General features: G+C 33.6%; 1 protein-coding gene across 1 annotated transcript in view; it reads left to right on the top strand.

The window, feature by feature from the left end:
• Nucleotides 1-3,099: 3,099 nt before the first annotated feature.
• Nucleotides 3,100-19,530, top strand: part of arhgef2a (Rho guanine nucleotide exchange factor (GEF) 2a) — a 118,157-nt gene continuing 101,726 nt past the window's right edge. Inside the window, exon 1 of the mRNA NM_001423384.1 lies at nucleotides 3,100-3,349. The gene's annotated coding sequence lies outside the window, so the exon portion shown is untranslated. The remainder of the gene's footprint in view (nucleotides 3,350-19,530) is intronic.

Raw genomic sequence — 19,530 nt, 5'->3', positions numbered from 1 at the left:
CTGATTGACCCACCCACCCATATCCCTAAACCCAACCTACAGTTTTAAAAAGCAATCCAGAAAAAGAAAAGCCCTCGCCTAATTTTTACCATGTGTTCAGATTTTACCACATTCTCACCGTTATTTACTTGTTTATTTTATTTTTTATCCTCTGTTTTTGTCTGAACTGCCTTCTGGAGCCATTCTTCACAAGATTCGAATCCTGTCATCGCAGTCAACTCTTCTCTGAATTTCAAGTTCGCCAACGTACATGCGAGCTACTGGACAAACAGCTGGAAAGCCGTCCATACGGAGGTAAGCATTTAGCTGGTAAGCGGGAACAAAAACAACGTCATATCTCCCTGTAGTGTTCATTTTTAAGATGAAATACAGCCATACTTATTTCTGGCTACATATTTCGTGATCTCCAGAAATGTAAATAGGGCTACATTTTCAGAATGTGTTAAGTGTTTAAATTGCACCCAGCTGAACCACATACTTTCATCATGGAAAAGGCAAAAGAAATCAGTTATCATAAATTATTATTATTATAAGTTATTATTACTAATTCATTTGAAAATTAATAAGTAATGAAAAAACCCAATTATCTCTTAAGATCCAAATTTAAAATATTAGTATCAAATTAAATGATTAATAATAAAAATATGGTAAGTCATGGTAAAATATGAACTAAAAATAATTTAGGAAATTAGGAAATTATTTATTGTTTTATTACTAATTAATTTGAAAATTAATAAGTAATGAGAAAACTCTCAATTATCTCTAAGTTCCAAATGTAAAATATTAGTATCTAATTAAATGATTAATAAAAAAATATGGTAAATCATGGTAAAATATGAAATAATAATCATTTAGGAAATTAGGAAATTATTTGATGTTTTAATTATTTAAAAAGGAAATTATTTTAATGTATTTTATGTAGTTATGCTCGTGTCCAAAAATCCAGCTGTTTCTTTTATTGAGTAGTTTTTGAAATCCTATCCAATCCAAACCAATTAATTCATTGGTTTATGAGTGTAGATAGCCTGCACACTCTGTTTGTTGTTTGTTCAAACTACATATCTAAAATGAGCAGAAGCAACACAATTATTGAGTTTTTTTAGCAGACAACTTAATTGTTTAATGTTCAATCCACTTAAATAAAAAACTAATAAGTTAACTTAATTCCTTCATGTTGTCTAAACACAAATCGATTGTGTGTTGAAACCGAACGAATCCCAGCATTATTTATAGTGTGTAGGGGCAGATTTATCCAATAAGTACACTCTCAGAAAAAATGGTTCACTGTTGTACCAAAGAAGGTAGAAACCCTTGTCACTAGTCCACTACCTTTTTATGAAACAGAATTGTACCTTAAGACCAAGCAACAAATTTGTATCATTGCAGTTTGTACCTTAAGGACATGATTTGTACCATGGGAAACCAAAATGTACCTGCAGATACAATATTTTACCTTCATTAAAGGTACAAACCTGATCCATGAAGGTACAACTACAGTGACAAGACACTTTGTACCTTAACAGTGTCAAATGTGTTCCTTCAGGAACTAATTAAAGGCATTTTGCTATATCCAAAATGTGTCAATTTATTTACAGTAAATATAGAACATTAAACACATTTTTAATAAATGTTTTAAAAAAAGTTTATTTTTGTGTGAATGCATCTTTTACATTTACAAGAAAGTACAAAATATAACAAATCAATATATATATATATATATATATATATATATATATATATATATATATATATATATATATATATATTTTTTTTTTTTTTTTTTAGCTGAACGTCTCACAACATCTTTCACAAAAATGTTACAGAAATACATTCTCCCATGTACAATATAAAACTTTTTTTTTCTCAGATTTACACACAATACCTTTGTAATCACTTAAAGGTTAATTTAATTTACTTATTTTTAAATGCCAAAAGGGGGAGATTTATCAGAAAATGCTTAGAAAACGTTAATTTAAAATGCCTTAAATGTTTAGTTTACAATATCTTTAGTTTTGTTTTACCAGTTGTTTTGTATTATAGAACTTATATATATTAATAATAATTAATGTTTATAAGTTTCATTAAACATGCTTTTAAATGATGATTCATGTTTTAATATTTTCATGTTTTAAAAATTATTCAAAACCACTTTGCCTTTGTAATACTTCCATAGATAATAAAGTAGAAGTTGTAATAAAGAAGTTGTCCAACACTTATGTACGCTTTTTTTTTATTACGCTTTTAGAACAATTGTGTACCTTCATTTCAATTGTACCATAAAAGGTACAGAACAAGAGTTCTTTTCTGTGTCATATATGGTATAACTTTTACAGTACAAAGATATAAAACTGTTCCATAGGGAACATTATTTGTACCACTGTGTATAGGCTACCTTTTTTTCTGAGAGTGTAAGCTGCTGCTTAGGGCTCCAGGAAGTCTGGGAGCCCACAATGAATACCTGAGTTTTTAGAAATTATCTGTAATGACATTTTCTTCTAGAATAAGGGTCTAACAAATACAAATTTACCTTAATTAGTACATCTGCACAATTGTGTCCCCACAACTCAATCATGGATCAGTCCAGCAGTCAAATCAGATGAAAATTCAACATAAAACCAAATAGTTTGTTCATTATTTTAGTTGTGAACTCCTTTTTAAGCAAAAAAATAATAATAAATAACAATAATAATAATTTAAAATGTAACTATAATGTAAAATGTAATTTTGTTGAGATAAGAGTATAGAAAGTAAGAGTGAGTGATATAAGAAAAAGCCAGCTAAATAAATACAAATACGAAGAGTGCATATTACTGTAGGACTTCGTGGTGGTCCCATAAGGCTCGAATTGCTTAGGGCCCCTAAATCACTAAACCCTGCCCTGACAGACAGTGTGTGGTGACCAATTAATAGATAAACAGTCTAAATTAATCATATTTTTTCGAGGCATTTTCCTACAGTCTCTTTCTTAAAGCGCAGTCATAAAGCCTCTTTTCTGAGTGATATGGACGTAAATGCAATCCCGCTTTAGCACACCTGGACCTGAGATGTCGTCACTGATGTGGGCGTGGCCACGCCTCTGGTCAGAGGCTGCTTTAGCAAGCACTGTGTGTGTAATTCCCGGCGAACGAGCCGCGATGATGGACTTTACCGGAGTTTGTCTGGAAATGTCATGATTGAAAACTTCCCGGAAAACATCTAGTGTGCGCCGCTTTGATGAAATGAACACACCAAGAGGTTTTTAAAGGCTTTTAAAGAGAAAGAAAACACCGAGGAGCGTCCGAGTGGAGTTTAAACTTTGATTGAAAAACACAAAAGGATAGGAAAAACAGAACATCATCAAAGTGGACAGGTAAGTCACACAAAGTTATAACGAACGGTGTTTTTGTAACAGTAAAACTCTCTGAGACCGTTTGGGATAGTTAAGACTATCAAAATAAAGAGAAAGGATAATAAAAACATTAGGACACATATTTTAACAAGTTTAAGCCTACTTTTTCTTGACCGATAAAAAGGAAACACAAATAAGTGTATAATTATATGTGTGTTGTTGTCAGTTCAGAGAAACAAACATGTTTAGTCATTCCATGTGTGTTAAACACTTCATTGTGCGTGTGCATGTGTGCGCGTAACACGTTCTGTATTATTCCTTCAGCGGACAATGACAGCAGTTAAGAGCGAAGAAAAGGATTAGGAGAAGGAAGTGCTTTTTGGATGTTGAGAACGTGTAATTGAGTGTGAGAGAGAAAGCTCTTTGTGTCTGGCCCTATAACTATAATCCCCAGGGGCCCCTGTGCTACCTGAGACTTTTGTGAGGACCTGCTGGTTTCCTTGCCTATGGAGTTCTGTTTAAAAACATGACTTCATGGAGAGAGGGAGAGAGGGAGAGAGAGAGAGAGAGAGAGAGGGAGAGAGAAGAGGCTGAGAGAATGAGCAAAGAGGATTGAACCAGGGAAAGCAGAGGTTAGGGGTGAAACTGACACAGAAAAGATCTTGAACTAAGCAGGATCAGCAGCTTTATTTGCTGTGGAAATGGGAAAGTGAAAGATGAGTGTGTGTGTTTGACATATAAAAGAAACAAATATGCACTGTAAAAAATGCTGGGTTCCACACAATCAATTTGTGTTGCAATGGGACAACATGAAGGAATTTTACAAAGTGAAGTGGATTAAACATAAAACAATTAAGTTGTTTAAAAACTCAAGAATTGTGTTGTTTCAGCTTATTTTAATTTTTTTAACAAACAGCAAACATGTTTTTGTGTGTGTGTTTCTGGATAGTGGTGTAAATAGGCATGAGCCGGAATAAGATTCTGACGGTATATGATAACGGTAAAAATAACATGGTTTCACGGTATTGTGATTACTGCTCTAAAATATATTCTTTTTAAATGTCTGGGTAAAATCCAAAAAAATTTGTGCAGTAAATATGTCAGGCTAAATAGTTCAAATCAATCATTGACTTCTGCTGTCTTCATTAGTCTAAAAAACACAGATTTCTTTACAATTTAAAATAGCATCTTTCGATATCCTTTCTGCTGAATGTACTGTTGTCCTTAAAAACAAAAACAATAAAATGTAATTAAAAAGTCTTACATATACTGTAGGAACGGTATAGCAGAAATGTTTGGTGGTTTTAAAACCTTGACTGTTCCAAACCGCAGTATACCTTGAAAATGGTTGCCTAATTGTGAACATACAAAATGTCATTTTAAAGTTTTGTCGGATTTTATTTATATTTTATATTTATTTATATTTGTTTTAGTTTATTATTGTCATCAATTCTATAATCATCATCATAATCATCATTATTACGTATTTATTATTGTTTACATTAATAAGAAACATGAAGAAATGCAAAATGTTTTTAACTACTAAAACAATTAAGTAAACATAATCAATTTGTGTTGAGACAACATAAAAGATTTGTGTGGAATTTGTTTTTTATAGCAAGGTAACACTCAGAAAATGACTTTTTCTGTCATTGTAGTGAGATGCACGGTAAAAGTCTTATTATCTTATTTGATTTATTTATGTATTATTATTTTTTCATTGTTATTTTATTACGGTGATGCGGTGGTGCAGTAGGTAGTGCTGTCGCATCACAGCAAGAAGGTCGCTGATTCGAGCCTCGACTGGGTCAGTTGACATTTCTGCGTAGAGTTTGCATGTTCTCCCTGCATGTGAGTGGGTTTCCTCCGGGTTCTCCGGTTTCCCCCACATGTCCTAAGACATGCAGTTCAGGTGAATTGGTTAAGCTAAATTGTCCACAGTGTATGAGTGTGAACTGGTGACGCAGTGGCGCAGTAGGTAGTGCTGTTGCCTCAGAGCAAGAAGGTCGCTGGGTTGCTGGTTCGAACCTTGGCTCAGATGGTGTTTCTGTGAGGAGTTTGCATGTTCTCCCTGCGTTCGCGTGGGTTTCCTCCGGGTGCTCCGGATAAGCTGAAAAAGAAATGAATGAATGGATGTTATTTTGTTTGTTATTATTTTCTTTATGTGTGCTTTTTTAATTATTGAGTTTATATTATTTATCTGTATTTACTGGATTTATAAGAGTAACATCTATTTAAAGTCTGTTCTAACTGCCGCAGTTGGGGAGGGGAGGGAAGGGGGGGGTGTTAAAACAGATGTTAAAATAAACTTATGGTACTTTTAAATTACTGAAGAAAATAAATTTTTAACTATTTAAAATGAGTTAAAACAACACAATTCAAAGTTTTTTTAGGGGCGGACAACATAATGGTTTTATTTACAATCCACTTAAATTTTGTAAAAATGGTTAAGTAAATTTTATTGATTTATGTTGGAACAACATGAAGAATTTCTGTGGGACCCAGTACTTTTTAAAGTCTAAATAGCAAACAAATGACATATAAGGAGATAAGAAATGGGAAAACTTTTAACAAGAGTCAACTCATTAATGTGTGTGGCCTGAATCTCAAGTGTGTAAACACAGCAGTTGTTGTCAACAGCGTCATTGCGTGTGTGTGTCGAGGGGGTTGAGTACCGTAGAAGTCAGCATGTCATAAACAAGGTATCTCTCATTCCTTCATGCTACGCATATGACGGGAATGCTTTTCTGGAACTGATTTAAAGTTGCAGTTTCATTTGGCTAATTTCTCAGGAACGCTCGATCTGATTGTGATTATTGATTTCTGTTGATAGACCTTTTTAAAGTGACTTCATTCCCTTGATAAAAGTGTCCTTGCATTTGATCTTTTGACCTTTCTTGGCCCTAAGACTTGACAGTGATTCCTGAGATTATTTAAACATGATGTGCTGTGTGCTGTATATTTGAGAACCGGAAGTTCTTTTTATCAGTTTATCTTAGGCTGATCAAAGTTCACTGTAACAAGAAACCTCTCAACTTTGACTAACACAGATCTAGTCATTAGTTAGCATTCAGTAAGTATTACTCAGAACCCCCTCTGAGACTGCATGCGGCCTCCTTCACAGCGAATAAGAAAAGGAAGAGGAGATAAATAGAGTCGGGGGTGAGGAAGGAAAGGGGGTGGAGGGCATGTTTATGGTCATTTGGTTACTGACAGCAGCAAATAAGGTGGCGATAGGACACATCTTGCTGGAAAAAAAGGACAATAAAATGAATTATCTGATATTTTTGAAGAATTTCACTCTCTGTGGACCCTTTTCAGAAGATCTTAGAAGCAGAAGTTGTCATAGGCTGTACACTTATTCTATTTTATTTTAGGTATTTTATTTTATTTAACAGGGACGATGCTCATTAATCAAGTAAAACTGTAAAAAAAAAAAAATCAGAGTTAGGCCTAATGGCTAATTTTCAACTGTTGCCCTCTGCCAGATTTAAAAATCGCAGTCCAGCATCAAAAACCCATTATTATACATACAATAGCAATAAAATGACTTACAAAAAAGTTTTTAAAAAATTTGATAAAAATGTTTTAAAAAACAAGAGAGAAAAATTACATGAGTGCAAACTTGATTCACTTTTAGCCATTTCTTTAACTTCCATTTAAAATGTTGAATAATTTGTAATTTTCCTTGACTGAATAGGAGGCTCTAACTGAGAAGACTGACTGTGCAAGTGTTGTACATCTAACCTGCACAGTTCAGTCTCGTGCTGCTCTGCCATTATTATTATTCTGTGCCACAAGCTCACATGACGGAGGTGGATCATGTAAATTATGTGTAATAATAACCAATGTAATAACAATATTATGTAATGTAGTTGACAGCAAAATTATTAGCCCGTGTTACATTTTTTAAATTTTTGTTTAATTCTTTTTGAATCATTTTAAATTATAGCTTTTTTGGAGTAAGTCATTTCATTCAGTTTCACTTGAATGGAATCTGTTTTCATTTTTTTATTTTCTTACTTTTTTTTAAAAAATAATTTGAAGTCAATAATAGTAGCCCCTTAAGATTTTTTTCTCTGTTGACTACAGATCAAACGAAAAGTTTTGTTTTTATATATTTGTAAAACAAATCGTAGAACAAATCATTACATACCTATTTTCTTTAGAAAAATAAAATCAATATCAGAGGAGAATTAATACATAAATAAACAAACAAACAATTAAATAACTTAAAAACATGCAACGGAAAAGACATGGAAGGTAGATACTCCAGAAAAGAGCCCAAAATTATTTCAAAAGTCTTTTGTGATCTCCTGACAATTTCTCAGGGGTGCAGTAGGGTGTACTGTAATATTTGATAGCATTTCTGTGACTTTTATAGAGGAAAAAATCTAGACTAATCATTATGCTAAATTTCTGATTATTGCATTAGAAATGTAGACACAGCACCAATAACAGCAGATTTTCTGTCATTCAGTGCCTAGATTATAAATGTCTATAAAATGACAAATAAATGACAAAAAAAAAATGTACTAGATTTTTTTTTAGATTATACTCATTGTATGCTAACAGCGGTTATGTTGTTACAGTCTGTGAAAAGAGTCTATTGCCTATGTTAAATATTAGTATATGAGTAACATAAATATACTTGTGTTTTTTGGGAATAAAAATGTTTGTTTTCACCAATGTATAAAAGAGCGAGGCAATTTTTTACTTTATATTGCAATTGTGACTCTTTGTTGTGAATTTCTCTGTTTATGTCTCTTAATTCAGTGTTTATTTGCAAATCAGAGAAAAAATAGATTAAATGACATAAAATTGTAAAAACAAAAAATATATATTTTAATTTCATTAAATTTTTTAATTTTAGTCGTTTTTTATTTTATTTCTTTAATTATTTTTTATGCCCATTAAAGATAAAATATAGTAATTTAGTCAGTTAGAAAAATAGTCAGTGTTCTGTGTGGAGTTTGCATGTTCTCCCCGTGTTCACGTGGGTTTCCTCCGGGTGCTCCAGTTTCCCTCACAGTCCAAAGACATGTGTTATAGATAAACCGAATTAGCTAAATTGGCCGGAGTGTATGTGTGTGAATGCAGGAGTGTGTGGGTGTTTCCCAGTGTTTGGTTGCAGCTGGAAGGACATCCGCTGCATAAAACATATGCTGCATAAGTTGGTGGTTAATTCCGCTGCGGCGACCCCTGATTAATAAAGTACTAAGCCAAAAAGAAAACAAAAAAAATAAGCATGAGGTGTATCTTAAAAAATGTTTATTAAGTCACGAGGCTTTAAACGTCGACGGAAAACTTGAGACAAAAATGCCCCGGTGTGCACGGGGCTTGACGTTGTGTGGAAGTTTTCAATAGACCAATTACCAATACCAACCTATGTCACACATGACGTCACACGGCTCCCCAGACGCAAAAAAAGACTGGCTGCAATAGTAAACGTGTCGTTTTGTGAGGTAGGATGCCAAATTCAAAGCCCAAAAATAGAAAACTTAGCTTTTACCATACACCACACTGCTTTAATGCCAACTGCAGGCGTCCACACAGAACAACATTGTTGGTATCCAAAGACTTGTAGGCCTTTAACTTCTCTCTTGTAAAATCACTTGAAGCTTCAGTGAGATTGTATATTTGGGGCTGGATGCTTGGTCATTTCGTCTTATCTAATATTCATTGGGAGGGTGCTATCGCAAATGGACCTGCAAGATGAACGCCGCTCAATTTAACCTTTATTTTGTTGAATCACTGTGCTTATCACTGGGTGACGAGCTGTTATAATATGCTTAAAGCATTATGTGAATAATATATATTATATGTAATTAATATAACTTATTACTAAGACAACAACAAACTCTGTACCGCATCGGATGTCATTCCCTCACTGTACATGCTAGCGCCCCCGTTTTTTTTCTGCCACCTCCCTGCGCTCGCATCTTGAATGTTTACAAACATGGTAATTGGTCTATATGACGTCTATCTTTGGTTGCCATACCTGATGAATAAATATCACAGTTTGAAGTCAATATAATGTTGGTTTAAGATGTTGGCTTGACGTTGGATTTTGGTCACTTTCCAACACAATATAAAACTAACAAAATATCAACGTCATTTCACGTCATTTTTGGATGTCAAAATAACATAGTTCCTAAATCTAACTTAATATTAATTTCTTATAACTTTGTGTTTTTTGTTTGTTTGCTTTTAACCTTAAAGCAAAAGATCATGTAAAAAATGACAAGTGCTTTCAACATTATTGTCAAACAACCTTTCACTGTTTGTTCCACACAATCGATTCAACATGAACATGAAGTTAACTCATTAGTTTTTACAAATTTCAGTGGCTTCAACATAAAATAATTAAGTTGTCCCCTAAAACCCTCAATAATTGTGTTATCCCAGTTCATTTTAAAGTAGTTTGAACATTAAGTAAACATAAATTTTTTTTAAGTGTAGTGTCGAGAGTAAAAAAACAAAAACATACAGACTGTCAATAAATGAATCATTTTGATTGGTTGTAAACAGACGCATCAGCTCACATTTCTGCAGTACAGCTCATAGGCTGTGTTAATAAGTCAGAATCTGGATGCTAATTCAGTTGCTAATGGTGACAATTTAGGTTGAGTCACAGACTGAGTGTTGTGTGTCAGTGATGCACCTGCAGTCATCACTGAATCGACACACACACACACACACACACACACACACACACACACACACACTCACACACACACACACACACACACACACACACACACACACACATACACACACATACATATGTACACACACTCATACATGCAGCAGTCGACCTGTGGTTCACCCTGACTCACTGTACAAATCCTTTCTCCCATTGTCCAGCATGTTTGCTCTTTGGGAGAGGGACCCGGCGTGAACATGACTTCAGTGGATTATGAAAGAAGGGAGGGGAATATTAAAACATTGGCTGGAAGAAAATTGCAGAACATAAAGGAAACCTTGGAAAGAAAGTTGTTGACTTGTTGTTGACCAAACAATACAAGCTTTGTGGTTTATTAGAGGCAGGTTTTACTTTTCATTTAAGATTTACTTTACTTTACTTTACTTTACTTTACTTTACTTTACTTTAGGGCCATTTGACAGTAATGCTAATGTTGCTAATATGTTATTTTATATTTGATTTCTTACTATAAAGTAAAAAGAAAAAAACAAAAATGAAAGTAAATATAACATTAATACACTAATAGATTTGAGAGAAAATAATATATTTAAAAATTGTCCCATACACACAAATGATGCATATACTTAATTTAAATATTTAAAAAGCAGTGAACATGTCAAAAAAAAAAAAAAAACAACCAGTAAAAAAGTAATACTGTTAAACGACATTAATTACACTTTTATAAATCTCTACATTTTTAAGGCATTTTTGTATTATATTTTTAGGTATTTCAAATTCAGAATTTTCACCAGCTATATCTCCATTCGTATTGGAATTGTAAGCATCATATTGGAGTGATAAAAACACAATAAGTGTCTTTTTTTAAATTTCCTGATGTTAAAATAGGATCCAAATCCCTCCCATTTTGAGGCCCACTGCAACGTGACGTAGGTGTGCAGTTTCCCCACCCACCGAATTGCTTGACAGCCACGTATTAACGTATAAACATGTCTCCATAGTAACATGTATAATCATATCCACAAGACAGGACCTGCGCGAAGCAACTGAGATTAAAAGATCTGTTCAGCTCTCTGTGATCAGCAGCACCTCAAGAATGAGATTTACAAGTTAAAAATGTTCCTAAAGCAGTGCATGTTTGTAATAACGACAGTAAAATCACTTTGTAATTCATCAGCACAGCCGCATGTCAGTACAATTATAACAGAAGACGCTTCACAAAAGACTTATCTTAAATCTTAAAAATGGGGTAAAATAGGTGCCCTTAAATATGCTAAGAAAAAAAGTTTAATTATCCATTTTGGAAAGCAGTTGCACTACTTAATATTTTAACTGTGGTAAAACATAAAAAAGGAAAAGCATTTATTAAAAACAATTTGTACATGCGTTTACTGTCACTTTTGATTAATTCTTGCTGAATAAACTGATGCATTTCTTTTTAAACACAAAATAAAAAAACATTTGACTTGCCATCAAACCCCAACAAAGTAATTATGAAATTAACTGAATCTAAATTTATCAGATTAATTTAAAATGGTAAGCAATATGAGATCATAACTCTCAATTTGGATTTTTTTAGGCATCCCAACTATGTTGACCTATCCAGAGGTGTGCTTGAAGCAGACAATTTGTTTATCTTGCTAAGATGTTTATCTTACTAAGTGTTTGGGGAAACCTGATGGAAAACAGTCATTATTTTCATTACTTGTGGTGCAGAAATGACACGCTTTACCTTAAAAATGCACCGTTCCACTTCCAGTGTTGAGCAATGAGCCGGTGGTAATTTGATCTATTCATTATTTGGGTCTAGACTCTTAAGTTAAGGAGGATGACGGAGGAGGAAAATTGCAAAATACGCAAGACCAAGTAAATATATCAGCGAGAGGAGTGGACGAGAGGCCCAGGAGGGGGAAGAGGGAGTATAAAAGACAGAAAGTTGATGTTCTCGTGTGTCTGGAGGAGAAAAGAAAAATGAGCTGGCTGCTTTCATGGTGACATAATGTGATTATATTATTATCGGTAATCTTGTGATGATCTTGTGGAATTTTAAATGCTCTGACATCTGTGTCGTGCAGATACACATGGAGACTGAAATTGTTTTGTTTTTGGCCACACCTTCCAAGTGTGAACATTTTTGCATAATACATAATTGCATAATTGTTTTATTATTTAAAAATATGTCATTGTTGCTGTTACAAATGTCATTATTTAGCTACTTTGTTCTTGCATATTTGGCTGTAGTTCTCTGGGGAACCTTTAGGCATCTGAAATACGCAGTGTCTTCCACTCATTTTTGGAATTGGATCTTTTCGGTAAATAAGTTGATCCACTTACAAACAGGAATGATTTTGAATCAAACTGACTTGGTTGTTGAGAATAACTCTTGTCTGTGTTAAAGCTGCATTTCTAAATCTGTTGTAAATTTAAGTTAAACACACACACACACACACACACACACACACACACACACACACACACACACACACACACATATATATATATATATATATATATATATATATATATATATATATATATATATATATATATATATATATATATATACCAGAGGTGGGACCAAGTCATTGTTTGGCAAGTCACAAGTAAGTCTCAATTCATTGCCCTCAAGTCCCGAGTCAAGTCCCGAGTCAAGACAGGCAAGTCCCTGGATAATATATATATATATTAGGGATGCAACAATAAAGTTAGCATATAATCTAATTATGCAAATATCTAATTTAGTTGACATTGTGTAGTTCATTCATTCATTCATTCATTTTCTTGTCGGCTTAGTCCATTTATTAATCCGGGATCGCCACAGCGGAATGAACCGCCAACTTATCCAGCAAGTTTTTACGCAGCGGATGCCCTTCCAGCCGCAAACCATCTCTGGGAAACATCCACACACAATCACACACACACTCATACACTACGGACAATTTAGCCTACCCAATTCACCTGTACCGCACGTCTTTGGACTGTGGGGGAAACCGGAGCATCCGGAGGAAAACCACGCGAAGGCAGGGAGAACATGCAAACTCCACACAGAAACTGCAACTGAGCCGAGGTTCTACCCAGCAACCCAGCGACCTTCTTGCTGTGAGGCGACAGCACTACCTACTGCGCCACTGCCTCGCCCGACATTGTGTAGTTTATTTTTTTAAACCCATTTAAATATAAATATAATATCTTTGTTCCTGAAGATGTAGGTGGCTAAAATCTAATGGATATAACTGTTTTGTTTTAATGCACCAAAGATTATTGTCTATATTCACTATAAAAAAAGATAAAAAATATTCATTTTCAAAAGGAATGTACATTGCATTAAAAAATGTGAATGAAGCCATGCTTCAACATTCTATATGTTAATAAGAGAACAAGATCAGCTTTTTGGGAAATGTGAAATTTCCAGTTAAAACACTGAAATTTGATGCAACCAGGGAAACCGCTGTAGCTCTTTTTTTACTACATAATAGATGTCTTTTGAATATATATATTTATAAATATATATATTTATATTTATATTTAATATAGAATTAATAAAATTAAATAGATTGTTTTTATATTAATTATTAAAATAAACATTGCAGTTTTTCCAAAACCACAACATTGTTTAGAAAAAATGTAATTTTACACTGTTTGTTTTAAAACGTTAACCTTTTCTTTTTTATATGCTAATGAAATATTTTTTACTATTAAATATGTTCCCACTATTATTTTATAGATACTTATTTTCTGCTATTTCCTAATCTTGTTCTGGTAAAGCCGAAACACGACTAATGTTTATTCTCGCTCTGAAAGCTATTTTGTCAAGCTGAATTCATTTACTCTAACAGGAAAGATTTAGAAAACGATTTAAATTCCATTTTAAAACTGAAAATAGTAATCTGTCAGAATTATTGCTGTTGGTTAACCTGGAGCACAGAGGTCTGCTCTTGCACAGGGAAATGATGTGCTGATGGTGCTCTAGTTGGTCAGGATGTTTTTCGCTTCTGCTGCTGTCCAGCTCGGTGAGGTAACTCTGCTCTTACCAGCTGAGGGGCGCATTCTCCATCAGGATTTCATCATGTATGGGATTGGATTGAATCAAGCTGCGTGTGTAATAGGATAGGGGAATAAACAAGTGCATAGTTCTGCTTTACACTATGAAAAGGTTGGGCAATGACATGTTAGCATGCAGCTGTGAGTTTGAGCATTTCTGTGATGTCAATGACCGTGCTGCTGATAAAGTCCCCAGTATACCAGTTTACCAGTAAACAGTTCTTTTCGTTCTTTTGAGGGCAAAAACGTAGGCTGATGATGGCATACTGCTTTCGAAGACTCCAAAATTCATATGTACCCCTAAACACAACGATGGTAGCTGAGAGAGAAGAACATCTGGCAAACAGCATTCTCCAATAGAAATGCCACATCTTTATATTGTTTTCTGTTTGGACATACACTAAATGGCAACTCCAGATGTTATCAAACAAATAGATAATACGTAGAAGTGGGCTTCTCATACATTATGTGTCATATGTACGTCTTTAAAATCTTTCCATGAGCAATTGTACAGGTGCGGATATACCTGTACCAGCTCTGCTACTCAGTGTGTTCATGTAGTTTTATTGTTTTTGGTTGTTGTTTTCCTGTATGACCTCTATAGATTGAAATATTAATTTGGGGGGTGGGAGGAGAGGGTGAATCACACGTCAAAGAAGGCTTAGCTTCAGAACACTCCTGATTATGATATTGCCATGGACTGATGCACTGCAAAAATGCTTTTCTTACTTAGACTTTTTATTTTGTTTCTATTCCAAATTTCTTAAAGTTACTAAATCAAGAATTTTTTTTTTGTTGAGAAGTAAAAAGTGAGTTAGATAAAAAATAATGTCTTGTTTTTAGAAATGTTATTTCAAAATGCAGTGAGTTTTACCCTAAAACAAGCTAAATAAAATGATGGGTAAGAAAATGTCATTTATTTCAAAATGAAAAAATATTAATTGAACAATTATTAATAAATTATTACAAATTATTAATTTGGACATTAAAAAACAATACAATATTTCTGACTAGATAAAGCTTCTTTATTTGTGAAGTATATTTATAAGCTAATTTCGAGAGGATGATGTTCTTATGATTGCTTACAGCTGGTCCCACATTATCCAATTTATGATTCACCAATCAGACGATTCCTAAACTACTATAAATACTGTAAGATCCATATACCAGCCATCATCGTTTTGAAAAACCCCCTCTTTCCACCCTACTCCTTCTCCTTTCCCAGATGGGTGGCACGGTGGCTCAGTGGTTAGCACTGTTGCCTCATAGCAAGAACGTTACTAGTTCTAACCCTTACCAAGCCAGCCAATGTTTCTGTTCAGAATTTAGACATTCTCCCCATGCTCACGTGTGTTTCCTCCCACCATCTTAAAACATGCAACTTAAGTTAAGTGTCTATACCAAATTGGCACCATAGACATGCTCCTTGTAAGTAGTTATCTCTTAAGAGCAATCACTATCTGTTCATTAGCTACTGCAGCAGGGGAGTTCTCGAGATCTACCTTAGTTCAAACTCCCCTCTCGCCTTGCAAATGGGAGGGAGCCCTGGGCTCGAGGATCTTATGAGCTCATGGCTCTCTCCCAGGACAGCATGCCAAACAAGTTTTATAATCAATCATCAGCTAGTGTGAACTCTTAAAAATATCTTTTTAATATTTGGACTTGAAACAAGACAAAACCTCTTATAAAGAAAAACATTTTTTTGCAGTGTGGTAGCTCAAAGGTAGCTCAAAGTTACTCAAAAATAACTTTTTTTGGCTGATATTTGTTTGAAATGACGTCATTTCATTTTTTTAATTTCAATTTGAAGTATACCAGGGCCTTAAAAATATGGAAATATGGACAGACCAGCTGAAATCGGCCAGATGAATGGTCGGTCACTGGATCAGTATGTCTTTAACCAGCAAGCACACAACATCATAAGACGTTATTAATATTGGGTTAGATTTAGGTCATGACGTCAGGTGACCTAAATTCAATGACTAGCCTGAAGGCAACGTTATTTTGACCTCAAATTACGTTGATATTTGGTTGATTTTAGGTTGTGTTGAAAAGTGACCAAAGTCCAACCTCTGATAGATGTCATGGTGGTAACGTCCACACAACTTCAAGGTGTAACATGATTAGACATTGATATTTGGTGGATTTTTGGTTGGACGTTTGACAGTGGACATTGACGTCGGCCTGACGTTGGGTTCTGACATCAACCCGATTTTCATTTCCAAACAAAATCCAACGTCCCCACGACGTTGGGGTACATTGAGGTATGTCAATATGACATCATGTTGACATTCTGTGCCAGCAGGGTTGTTTTCAATCACCTCTGGATGTGGTCGAAAGTGGACAAGCGCATAATGATGTAGGTAGTGTTGTCTATTTATGACTAAATCAACAAAATATCATATTAATACCAGGTGTAAATAGGGCCTACATTGGATCTGATCACACCTTTCCAATTCCAATTTCTAGGTGTAAACCACGCTTTATCTGTCTGGTACTGATTTTTAACATTCAAATAAACTTTTGTGATAATTCTGATGAGACGTTTTATATCTCAAAACAATTGTACAGTGCAATGACAGTTTTGTTGTTTGGAAAATAAACAAACTTTCACCTCTTCGATCACCTCTCTAAACCTCTACATTCTCTGTTCTGCAAACAGCTCACTTTCTCTCATCGTACGTGCTTGCACACAAAGGTGTGGTGTAGAAGTAATAACCATATCTCAGCCTGTTGTCTTTGCAATGTGTACATTCATAGACAAATAATTTGCAGAGCATTACTCATTTTCAAACAGGAATACTAGAGCGACAGAGGCCATTGTAACTGAGAGGAAATGGTTTTATACGAATGTGCTTGACAATGCGTTTGTTATAGAATGAGAATAAGGAAAAGGACGGAAGAGGAATCACTCCAGACGATTTCAAAACAGTGTTATGTAATATGCGATAACCATAGACAAGAGAGAGGTTAAACGAAGGGACAAACAGACTCACGGAGTGAAAAACAGACTCAAACTATTCCCAAACACATCACTCACTTTCCATAAACTCCCAGGGATTTGAACTAAAACACTGTGATGTTACGACACTTCTTTTCTAAACATGCAACGGGCAGCTTTTATGACTCGATGCATTCCCTCATATGCTGGAGTTTTATTTATAAAGTGAACACTGATATGAGATCAGATAACACACTTTTTTTACTCTACATAGCATAAATTGTATTAACATGCAATCAACAGGTTGTTTAAAAGTCACAAATACTTTATGTGACTGAATAAACCTGACTGTACAAAGTTAAACAAACCTTAGAGTCACATTTGGTAGAATAGGCACATTAGGGCAAGAGTAAGCTAGAAGCAAACAAGTTGAAATCCCATAGACTTGCAAGGAAGGAGAGAGTGGAGTCATATCTACAGAGTTAAGGGTGGACTCTTTTCATTTACGCGAACAGCTACATAGCAACAACCCAGCACACATTAGCAACTGGAAAACAAACCAATCAGTGCACTGTAGCAACCAAATATTGCCTTGGTAACCCTTCAAGGTTTTGCACCACTCAGATTTCCTTAAGCAAAATGTAAAATGTTGTCATTCATATGTAAATTATGTTTAATAATAATAATAATAATAATAATAATAATAATAATAATAATAATAATACCATTAATGACAATAATAATAATAATACCATTAATGACAATAATAATAATAATAATAATAACAACAATAATATTAATAATAATAACATTATTGACAATAATAATAATAATAATAATAATAATAATACCATTAATGACAATAATAATAATAATAATAATGATAATAATAATAATAATAATACCATTAATGACAATAATAATAATAATAATAATAATAACAATAATATTAATAATAATACCATTATTGACAACAATAATAATAATAATAATAACATTAATAACAATAATAATAATAATAACATTAATGACAATGATAATACTACTACTACTAATAATAATAGTACTAATAATAATAACTTAAAATAATAACTTAAAATAATAATAATAATATTAATAATAATAATAATAATAATAATTATTATTATTATTATAAATAATAATTTACCATATGTCACTTATGATTTATGTAAGGGATAACTGACATTCGGCCATTAAATTATTAGAAAATAATGCACACATGTGGTGGTGATGTGGCCATGACATAAAGCAGGCTGTTGAACGCTTGATTCTGATTATCTGAAGAACATTTTTAGGTGTGCAATTGTTTTTAAGGAAACACACAGCTAAAGTAAGTTCAGAGAGGTCTTTACTGTATTATGTTAGGTTCACACCAAATGCAAATTTAAGCATTCGAACAAGTAAATGAACAAGTAAATTTCACACAAAGTCAATGTAAACAAGCAAATAGTAAAATAGAAATTTCTATTAGACCAAAATAGACCAATGTCTGCCAACTGGCATTAATGATGCAGAGTTTGTGATGCGTTTGCAGAGAATACACGGAATTTGCCTTAATCATGTCTTCAGTGCTTGTCAGACAAAAACATCCCCTGAGTAATCTAGAGCAAGTGAGGCAATGACGAAGTGCAAACTCAGCATTGCATATCCATATCAACACCCCAAATAAGTTTCAGTTATTTCACAGTCAACAACTGTTTAAAGGACAAAAACCTGATAACTGACAGAAAATAAAACATCTGAACAAAGTATAAATGGAATAATTGAATTGCTATAAAATTCAATTCCAGGCAGCACGAAATGGACAAAAGACAAATAATTTGACTCAATCACATCTTTGACATAATAATTAAAGGGTAAAAAACATCACATGTAAAAATAGAGAGAGTAACGTAATGCTCCACATTTGGTGTGAATTGAACCCAGCATAATTACTGCTGTCCCGCTGTTGTACATCATTGTCTTTTTTTTATGTAAATAGACCATGTTTCTATTCACAGATATGTTTATTTTGAAGTGTTAGCTAAATTAATGTAGGGTTTTTATGACTTCTGTTATTAACTTTCCACACTATGAAAACTGCTTTGCCTCTGTCAATGTAAAATATAGAAAAAAATATATAATGTTATATAAAAATATATAATGTATAATGGATAAAGTTGTGGTTATTGCGGCTGGAAGGGTATCCGCTGGGTAAAAACTTGCTGGATAAGTTGGCAGTTCATTCCGCTGTGCGACCCCTGATTAATAAAGGGACTAATCCGACAAGAAAATGAATGAATGAATGAAAGTTGTGGTCAACTAATGCTGACACTGATAAAATATCTATAAATAAGCAGTCTCCTGTATTTTTTCTTGTATTTTATGATTTTGAATTGCAATATGAGACCCTGATCTCTCTTTCAACAAGTTTTAATCTTGAAAAGTTTTTTAAAAAGTTACTTTCATGAGCATTTTTAATAGTTTAAAGGGATATAATGTCTGGGTTGGTGTTGTATAGTATGGTAAATTTTCTGTTATTTCACAGACTTATTC

This window comes from Danio rerio, chromosome 19, assembly GCF_049306965.1.
Source record: "Danio rerio strain Tuebingen ecotype United States chromosome 19, GRCz12tu, whole genome shotgun sequence".
Taxonomy (NCBI): Eukaryota; Metazoa; Chordata; class Actinopteri; order Cypriniformes; family Danionidae; genus Danio; species Danio rerio.
Note: the sequence above shows the minus strand (reverse complement) of the source record. Positions and strands in the feature narration are given on the sequence as shown.